This window comes from Pinus tabuliformis, chromosome 3_1 (genome assembly GCF_031772625.1).
Source record: "Pinus tabuliformis cultivar Carrire ecotype Pingquan chromosome 3_1, CPIR1, whole genome shotgun sequence".
In the NCBI taxonomy this organism is placed as follows: domain Eukaryota; kingdom Viridiplantae; phylum Streptophyta; class Pinopsida; order Pinales; family Pinaceae; genus Pinus; species Pinus tabuliformis.
This window is the reverse complement of record NC_142301.1, coordinates 924,919,207-924,930,082: the sequence shown is the minus strand read 5'-3', so window position 1 is coordinate 924,930,082 and position 10,876 is coordinate 924,919,207. Positions and strand designations below refer to the sequence as shown.

Sequence of the window (10,876 nt, the reverse complement as noted above, 5' to 3'; positions counted from 1 at the left end):
AGGGACGTTGTACAAAGGAATACATATATGAAGCCCTTTTGCTTTATTTGAATGCATATAATGCCATGTAACGAATATATAGATAAGGCGGATAAAAAGGAATATATAGATAAGGCGGATAAAAAACCTTACCTGTGATTCAGTTTCATACCTTAATCTTATTACGTCCTTCACTCTTATTTTACTGTGAACATGTTAGTTTAAATAACAATATTTGACAACTTTCAAAACATGTATTTGGCAAATATGTTGATAGGATATATCAGAACTCTACAGCCTCATAATACTAACCTTCATGTCGTGGATGAATTTTACAGGCCACTGGCATGCCTGGATTGGAATCTGCCATTTTGGACTCGTTCTTGGACTGTCAATGGAACACTATCTCAAACTGCCACATAAAGCCACAACAGAAGGCATCCGCTGCTATATAGAACTTTTACAACTCAATCTTTGATTAATGATAATTTCTAATGTACATAAACCGTAAGGCTTCTCTAAAATTAAAATAATTGTGTAGAAGTTGAATATGGGATGTGTTCAAACATAAAAAACTTACCCTACATTTAGAAGGCTTTCATGTGGAACATTGAAGATAACACTGTTCTCTCTGCATATTCTTCGGAGGAAAGCATAGATGTGGTTGACAGCAACCCTTTTAATAAAGTTCGAGTCTCTCCTTGCTCTCACTATTGTATTGCCAAAAATGTGAACTATTCCTGCATCTCTGCAGTTGATCAAGTACTGTAAATCATTGGTGGTAGAATCCTCACTTGGAATTGAAAATCTTACTTCTGACCTACTAACTGGAAATGTTTCTAATGATACATCGGAAGTTATTGATGCACTGGATAATCCACATAGCTCAGTCTCAGAGAGAACTTTGCATTGTGACACATTTGTTGATTCTGCATTGAAGGCTTCCCAGTTTCTTCATCCTCGTCACTGGAGTATGATATACTGTGAATAAGGGACTCCTGGTGGACATACTGGGTGAGGCTTTTGATGAGTAAATTCTCAAAGTCATCTTCTCTCTTATGCAGGTCTGTGTATCCATACCTTACTGCACATCGAAACATGTTGAGGCTCTTTGGTCCAATGCGTTTCACATAGAAGCGTTCTTCCGGAGTAACTGTAGTCACAGGAAGATATTTGACACATACAAATACAACAATAGAGTGGATGGCAGGCAGGTGTGTGACAAAATGAGAGAAGATGGGCGGCACCCCACGAGGAAGGTCTGTATAAACAAGGCCAATACCAGGAACCCGCACAAGGCCAAGGCTAGGACCAAGACCTAGTATCCATGCCATCGGCACCTTGCATTGCATCTCAAACTTGTATTTCTTTACAGTTCCATAATGCCACACGCACATGACAATCAAAAAGACTCCAGCTATAACTAAAGGAACCCAACCACCCTGGCCCACTTTGAATAATACCGCTGAAAAGTAAACCATCTCCACAAAGAGAAAAGTGAGTGTAAAGATCGCCACCAGGACTATGTTGCTTCGCCAAACAATAAGCATGATCAGGGTCATTAGGATTGTTGTCACCAGCATCACAGCAACAACAGCAATGCCTGACGGTGAAGCACAAAATGATTAACTATGTATCATAAGGAAATGCTGCCAGAAGGAATGAATGGACATGATTCATACAGGTAAATTGTAAAATCGAAACTTGAAAATGTGCAATTATAGACCAGAAACATTCACATAAGCATTCTTACCACAGTTAGCATTTCTTTTGGCAGTTTATGCATCTCTAGGCTTTCAATTAATGAAATATGAAATTTGACACTGCAGTAACAAGGTTGCTCTGTGATCCTCACAACTATGGAATATTAATGTGTCATTACAGAAGCTCCACATTTCATAATGATGGAAATAGGTGCAGGGTTTTGTTGTCTGTCCAGATTAAGAAGCCATTTTATTTGGAACTTAAACAAAGCACTGTGGCATTGAGCTAATCTGTTGAACCTCGAAGTAGAAAGTAAGCTGTTTCACGCTGATGGTTAAGTTGTTTGCACGCTTACATCTTAAGTTCTTCACAGGTATAGAAGTTTATGACAGTGTTCCTAAACCTTAAAGCAGCGTACCACATTATTAGGATTATTACCTAGGCACAATCTCCATTTTCGTGAAGGACATGGAATAATTATTAGTGTTGACATTCATCATGTGAACCTCCGAAAAGTAGCTGTCTATAAAGCCATTTTTTAAGACAAAAGAAAAAATAAGGGAAAGCTTCTTATTCGTATTAGAGCAATGCGGTTTGCTGGTTCTAGGATACATGTCAGTCCATTGATGGTTTTATCGTAGCAATTTACTTCTCCAAACAACCGAATGGAAGTTTAAATCCCAAAGATAACGTTTTCTAGTTAGTTGAGACTGTCAATGAACTTGATACACATCTATGGAATTGCTAATGAAATTATGTTACAACAATCAGTGTAGGATCCATGTCAACCATTAAGATATTATATCAATCAAATGTTTTTTTTGGTAATGAATGCTTCATGTAAATCCTGTCAAACCTGAGTAACCTATAAGTTAGGGTTCTATGATTATCAGGGTTTGAACTTGGGTTCATCAATTGAATTTTTAACGGAAACGTTACAATAATTACGTCTCTGTGGGATTCACGTCGACCATGAAGACATAATACCATTGCAGCCTATATTTTTTTGGAATCAATACTTCATATATAAATTCTGTCAAACTTAACTAACCTATAGTCCAGGGTTTTATGCTTATCAAGGTTTGACTTTTTGAGTCATTAAAGTGCCTAATCCCGTTTCAATGACTAAACGAAAGACCGATGATAGATTTCCATGGCAGATTATTCGAAGTTTGACTAAATTATTAAGTTTTTAAAATTTACACAGATCCCTAATTCACATAAAACTGTACCATTGCAAGGGCTCTAGCAAAACTTTCAACCAATTAATTTGCTTCTGGTCCAGGATATTTTAATTAATTTGAGTAAACAGATAGTTCTACATAGACTATCCATAGCTCATGGTTTTAAGCAAAAATAGATATTTCTCGAAACTCTTCTTTTTTATTTATTTTTCCAAGGGTGAAGAATTTTTTTCATACCTAAGGGGCTGTGAATCCGAACTCCACATTATAACGGGACCACTTCAACATGGGAGCTTTCAAACTCAGACAACATAGATATGGTTTTAGAGTTAAATTTGAGTTGTTTCTATAACGACACACACTATCAACCATTAGACCCAGCTTTAATATACAAATTTTGGCAGGTTTTTAGGTGAACATATGTTAAATTTCGGTCTGTGATATAATATGTATGTATAGTTTATGAATTTACTATTATAAATTTACGATTTAATAGGCATAAATTTTGGCAGGTTTTTAGGAGAAGATATGTTAAATTTCGGTCCGTAATATAGTTTATGAATTTAATATTATAAATTTACATGAGGTGTTTTAATCGCTATTGCAATGTGTTATATGGCAAGATAAAATTTCTGGAAATGGAATTTATTTAATAATATTTATTAATTTTGATTTTTGTGATTTATATTGTTTTTGAGAATGTCTTTCGGATTAATCATGTCATTAATTGTTGGTCAATATTTTGAACCATCTAATGTGGTTCATCCTCAAGACCAAGGTCATTCATCCTTTAAATCATCTTTGTCTTGAGGATGAACTATATTAGATGATTTGAAACGTAGACCAACAACAAATAATGTGATTAATCTGAAAGACATTCTCAAAAAATATTTACCATGTAAAAGAAGATTGGGTTTGTAATATGCATATCAAAGCGGTCACTTTCCATTGACATGAGTTAAACCCCTATCTTAATGTAACCCCACAACTACTTTAAGGTAATGGGTGAATCTTATAATATTGAATTTTAATTCATAATATGAAATTAATTGTTACTTATCAGTTATCACTAATCTCAAGTCTTTGGAATAATTTGAAGATTCATTTAGATATTATATATTTTGGTTTTTCAATATTTTTTTCTAATGTTAATGATTATTTTTTCTTTACCAATGGGTATGTATAGATGTTTTTAGTTCTCTTGGTTCATTTTCCTTTCCTTACTGGGTTTATTTTGGTTATCCTCCTCGTTCTTGAAAGTTTGTTCTTAGTCTTCATTGAGTCCTTCAACCTGATTTACCATCCTGGGATTTTTGTTTTTATAGGTGTCAGCCTTTGTAGTCTTGCTTAGTCTCGAAGACTTTATAGGGATAAGAGCACCCCTAGCTCTCTATTTAAGATTGTCCTCTCTATCCCCTGCTTTTTGTCTTCCTCTCGTTTCCCTATGTAGTCTAGTTCAACACTCTATGCCTTTTGTCTATACTTGAGGTTAGTTTTATCTTCCCTCCTTGTTGCTCGAATTTTCTTCCCAATTAGGGTTCTCTCCTTTGCCTCTCTTGGTCCTTTCTCTTCCACTCCTTTGATTTTTGGCCTTATGATTCCTCTACATGTTTGCCTTTAAGTTTTTCCATGCCTTCTTGTTATTCTCCTTTTGGCCCTTAGGAGGAGATTAAGGTTTAGCCAAAGCCTAAGAGGGGGTAGCACATGCTAGTGGTATTGATATTAGTGGAAGACATGAAAGAAGCAAGAATTCTATCTGTCATCCTAGTCGGTATCCGAATTCTGACTAGTCTGTGGGCCTCCTATACATTTCTCTCTTTCATCACTCTTTGCATTATCAAAAAAGTATCATGCCTAGAGGCAAAGAACCTCACAATTGACAAGGTCGCCACAATAGTACAAGACCTTCCACTTCTAGGGCACAAAATGCTGCAAAGAACTCTGCAAGAATATAACTAAACAATACCCCTCTAGCAGTGCAATAAGAGATTGAAAACGTTGAAAATGAAGCCATGATAAAATACATCTTTATCTCAAATGAAGAAGTATTGGAGCAAGTAGGCAACTAGATCTTGGATATAGGCACTACGAGAACTAGGAATGCTGAGTACATGCAAAGAATAGACATTTACGGGAAACTAAAGATAATTATGGGAAGGTCCTTGTTCAAAGATTAGAGGAGCAACAATAAATTCTTTTTTATTTGGATGAAACACAGAAGTAGGTCAAAAAATTGGATATCAACGTGATGAAGCTAGCCAAGAACCTGGAATACTTGGAGTTCATATACTCAAAAGAATACACTGACCCTCTTGTTACCATTCAGGTGGATTTCCCTAGTGAATAGTTGTCACTCTAAAAGATTTTGCTACTGTGTTTCACAATTTTTTAAAATCAAAAGTTGATAAGAGAAAGACCTATGGTAAGTAATTTAAGATATACTAGGTTAAGAAGATAGTATCTTATTGATTTTTATTCCAAATTTAAACTTTTTTTTGTGGACTAAAACAATTTTGCTATGTGACTAGTTTGATATTCCCAATGGAAGACTAGTACACATAGAAGACATATCTCATGTTAATCTCTTTTTTGATATGATTTAATACAATTCACCATCCTAGCTTACACATAAAAAAAACTATCGTTTAGTCACTTTTATACATTAATAAAATTATTTTATCTCATCTCATCTCTATAGGACATTTTAACATGAAATATTTAATATTTATCCTCCAAAATCTATAACAATGAAATGTCAAGCTTTAGATTTTTCATGTATTTTCACTCTTTTTTTTATGTGGGTCTACTTAGAATTATGCAAAGTTGGTACTCGTTGGATGTGGAATTTAATTCTACATCCAACGAGTGGCTACACTTGAAATTTGGGTACACCTATAAGGAGATAAGTATAAAATACAATACAAAAAGAAGTTTCATTTCAAAAAAAAAAATCATAAATCTTATTTTATTATTTTAACTATTATTTTATGATTTTCCTTATGAAGCCCATTTTAGACCTCAAAATTCCCCTAATGCATCTATATAAAATAACAAGAGCGAAAAGAATCTCAAAGAGAACATTTATTTGATCCTAGATCCAAAGATTTGTCAACTTACAATTGTTTTCAAGCCTATAGTAACCTTTCCAACCTCCATCTATCCTTTTCTCAATGCTATAATTCCAATTGAGCTTATGATGGATGTCAATTCCCAAATATTTGTATGAAAGAACTTCCTCCAAGGAGTTGTTGTCATAAATGAAAATATCATAGGTGATCTTTTTGGATTTAATTATCATGACTTTAGTTTTGTTGGTATTAACAATCATATCCATATTGGAGCAGAAATCTAGGAAGATTCTGAATTGCTCGCCAAGATTGTAATGGATTCTTGCAAAGAGAACAATATCATCAACATACAAGAGAAGAGTTATGACCATTCCAATTTGCGTGGGGCTAATTCAGCTTGCATCTTCCAAAGACTCTTCTAGCTTATCAACGTACATGCCAAAAATGGTAGGGAAGAAGGTGTTGATGATACGAGTACTTATTTCTGAACTATGGTAATTACTTGTGAATATATATTATACATATTTTATCTTCATCATGCAATCACACTTCAGAAATTCAATTAATAACCATGAAAAGAAAGTATATATCACAATGAGTGTGAGAGAGATATGTGAGTGATAAGTGTATATATAAAATGAAAAGTTCAAGTGTATTTTATACCCAAGATCCAAGAGACACGTCTCTTAAATTAAATAATGTCTCTTTGTAAATTAAATTCTAGTAAGTATGCACATGTCCATTTTCACTCATATTTGTTAAAGTGTCGAAGATCACGTAAATAATGGTGGGCGGTAACTCCTGGTAAGTATATTTATTTACATCTTGTTCCTATTCCCTCTTTTATGCAAATACTTAAATTATGGTGGGTAGTAACTGATGGTAAATATGTTATCTACATCAGTATGAGCTATTTTCAAGGATCTTGATTTTAGGTGGTTTTGTTGATTTGCCTTCTTTTAATTTCTTTCTTGTAATTTGAAATTTATTTTTCTTTCGTGTTTCTACGTAGTATTATAAATACATAAAGGATTATAAAGAATGAACATAGCTACATTCTTCAATACTCCCTTTTAGTTAGGGAGGTATTCATAATGACTATCTAGATGTTTTCTGTATACATGATCTTTCTAAAAGGTAAATCTCATCGATAACATCTTTATCTAGGTCAATACCCTTGACCTACATCAACATCATCATCAATATGTACCACAACCCAAGTTAGCTCTCCTAATCAATGGTACTTACTCAACTAGTCACCATGATCTAGTGGGCGCCTCACCTCATGGTACTTTGACTAGTTCAGGGTCCATCCCCCATGGTCAAACCCTATGGAAACCCATGTCCCAAATCTAAAGGCCTCTCTCTCTAGGCCATGAAAAGGCACCCACTCCACGAGTGTCTGGGCGTCAAAGACCACTCCTTTCAAGAATGTCCATCCCTCATGCTATCTCACCAACAGTTCGGATCATGCTCTTGTTATCACCAACAGTTTGAGCCATACCCCTGCTGTCCACCCATCAACAGTCTGAGCCAAACTCTTATTGTTATCAATAGTTTGAGAAAAGCCCCTGTTGATGTTACATCAATGCTCCCTCTCACTGATAGAGGAGTTCTCCACCAATCCAAGCTTGTCTCTGAAGTATACAAACTTCGTCCGAGACAGAGACTTTGTGAGAATGTCAGCCATCTGCTCATTAGTGTAGATATATTGGAGCCTCATCGCTCCCTTCTGTACCATATCACAAATGTAGTGGTATTGGATACCAATTTGCTTTGACCTACCATGCAACTTTGACTGTCACAAAATATCATTGTCGATTCCAGCACTTGTTCACACATTCTGACAAGCAATTTTTGAAGCCAAACTACACAACAAATTGCATAGGCTACCATATATATAATTTCAGTAGTACTAATTGCCACGAAAGAATGTTTCCTGGTCATCCAAGAAACCATTGTTGAGCCCAATAAAAAAACATCCGCCATATGTACTCTTTCCATCGACAACACTTTAAGCCCAATAAGAGTAAGAGTATCCCGCCTAAGTTCATTGCGTGCCACATACTTCAAACAATAATTAGCAGTACCACAAGAGTATCCAGTGATCATACTTTGGATTCATCTGATTTAATGTATTCACTGCAAAGCAAATATTCAGACCAAGTTCATTAAAGAACCAATCAGCTGCCTATCATCATCAAACTTTTGCAAAGAATATTTCATCAAGATTCATCAATTCAAGATCACATTCAGTGTCCAACTCCCTCTTAATCTGAGACATATTCTATTATGATCATTTCAAGCTCCCTCTGAAGCTAACATAAGTTTTTCTATCTACCCCTTCTTTGGTACAACACATCATAGTTTCTCTACATGAGTCCTTAAGGGCCTTCTTCAAAGTCTTGACAACTGGAGCAAAAATATGATCTCCCTCTCACTCAGAGAATTTTCTATTCTCTCATCTCTAGTCACAAACAAACATATTTCAAATTTTCTTATCTGCCTGCTCCCTCTTAAGCTCAGGTCTTTAAATCTTGATTCTGGGACAGATCATTTGATCACAAGTTTTTCTTCGTTCTTCCACTTCTTCTCCCTCTATTGTTGGAGCCATTGGCAACCTTCAATACGTACCTGCAATCCTCACTAGGAGGCCATGGAAGAACAACTTTTGAGAAGAATGTTAGCTCCCTCTTGATCTTGGCCTTCTTGCATCAACTTCATCCACAATGTCATCATGATGTCATATCTTCCTTGCATGAACTAAGATTTCTATCTTCAGCAGAAACAACCAATTCAAGATTTTGTTGCTTGCTAGGGTTTACAAACCCTAGATTTTCAATTTCATAATCAAATGTCAGAATCCTAGAGTTGACATGCCCTTCACATATCCAACATTGTCAACAATCAATCAAGAGAGTCCAATGATGATCTGCTTTCTCTAAATCATTGTAGCAGTAATATTTTGTTCATAAGAGCTTGGCCTTCATTTCAATGTACAAAGAATAACTTCATCATTCTTAAACAGTAGAAAAAAGATATCTTTCTTGGCATTAACACTTTCTCTGCAATAAAACCTTCAATGTCTTTAGTCATTTGTGTCCTTGACCTGTCATAGTGTAGGGTTTGCAAATGACTTTATCAAGAAAGCCTTAGAACTTTTAAGCTTGAAGAGGGGCCCAACCTTTCCTTTTGAACTCAAGATATTTGATTCAACGAAGTGACCTTAAAAGAATCATCTTTAGATTCTGCAGGGCTAATTGCTAGACTTCTTCAATTCAACAATTTGATATTTTGGACTCAGGGAATAATATGATAACTTTTCCCTCTGTTTCAAAATATATCATCATGACTCTAAAGAGACAGTTCAACATCTTCTTCATTGTAAGAAAACTTTCTTCAAAGGTATACTTCAAAGATACTTTCAACAATCATTTGCAACATAGGTTTTATGACATAGCAACATTTTTTTTTCAAAGAAAGCATATGTTCAATACATCAATCTGAGCGAAGGTCACAAAATTTCCTTATGTGGTTGTGAACTGATCCACAACTTGCATAATCGAGGTGTCATTACTCTATAGCATTAGCTCTACGATTCTTCTTATAGGTATGAATTCCCATGACTAATTCAACACTGTGTAGCATCAGTTCTTCCTTTAGACATGTACTGGTCATGAGGTTCATAAAGATACTTTAGGCTAATATATCAGTCCAAATTGAGACATTTTCTTAATGCCTTCCATAACTTCACAAAAAGGATGACTTTGCTAGAATTTTCAAAGTGACATCATTTCAAATCCTTATGAGATTAAGGGACTCGATTCAAGATTAAGATAAGCATCATCATCAATATCATAAACACCAACATCACAATCATCTAGGTCAATCCTCTTGACCTATAACAATCATCTCATTCACTCAGTACCTATGGTACAACATTAATATCAACTAGTCACCATGATCCAGTCGGTGCCTCAACCTCATGGTATCCAGACTAGTCCTTGTTCACCATCACACGACTAGTGCACATAGTCCAGGTGAAACTCCAAATGGCCTCAACCCAAGCTGGATGCCAAAACATAGTCTCTCTAAACAGAGATCCGAGCATTTATCTCAAAGATCCAAGCAACTCTCGCTAAACAGAGATTCAAGCATCTCTCTCAGAGAGTCGAGTAGCTCTATTAGAGATCCAAGCAACTCTCTCAAAGATCTGAGCAGGATGCTGGAAGGCACCAACTAGACTCTATTGGACCATTCTCCCTAATTTCGGTCACAGTAATTGATACATGGATACTTTCCCTAATTCTGGTCACAGTGTTTGACACAGGAAGAATGTCTGTCCACCGGATCATTTTTCCTAATTCTAGTCAATGTACTTGATACAGGGATAACATCCCTAATTCCGATCATAGTACTGTCATGCTTTTGCCCTACAAGGAGTTCTATTCTGGACATAGACTACCGTGCTGCATGCTTCTCTGTTGCATCGGTTTTCCCGCATTGGGTTTTTCCGGGGACAATTGTCCAAAAATAACTGTGTTAATGTGTCTGATTCTTGTGCATATACTTGTTTCTGTATAATGGTGCGATATCTGCAATAGAATTTATTTTAATATTTACAGAAGGGATTTCATAAATAACTTATTGAGAAATAAGTAGGTAAAATAAATGAGTTGCTGCAGTAATAGAATTTCTCTTTAGAAATTTTCACATGGTATCAGAGCAAAGATGCAGAGACAGGAAGGGGAAATCAGTGATGCGTCAAGGGCATGATGCAGAGGTATCCACGTCAAAAGAATGCACAAGAGATAGAAATTTCATTTCTTTATGCTGGCTTCCAGATTGGAAGAAGTTGCTTGCGTAGCAAGCTCTGTATCGTCAAGGGTATGGTATATATAGATAGTGGAGCCTCCTGACATATGACAGGGATCCGGGAAT

At 35.6% G+C, this 10,876-nt stretch overlaps 1 pseudogene across 1 annotated transcript in view; it reads right to left on the bottom strand.

Moving 5' to 3' along the window:
* Positions 1-427: 427 nt before the first annotated feature.
* Positions 428-10,876, bottom strand: part of LOC149190766 (potassium transporter 11-like) — a 282,888-nt pseudogene continuing 272,439 nt past the window's right edge. Inside the window, exon 11 of the transcript XR_016256020.1 lies at positions 428-1,582. The product of XR_016256020.1 is annotated as a potassium transporter 11-like (transcript). The remainder of the gene's footprint in view (positions 1,583-10,876) is intronic.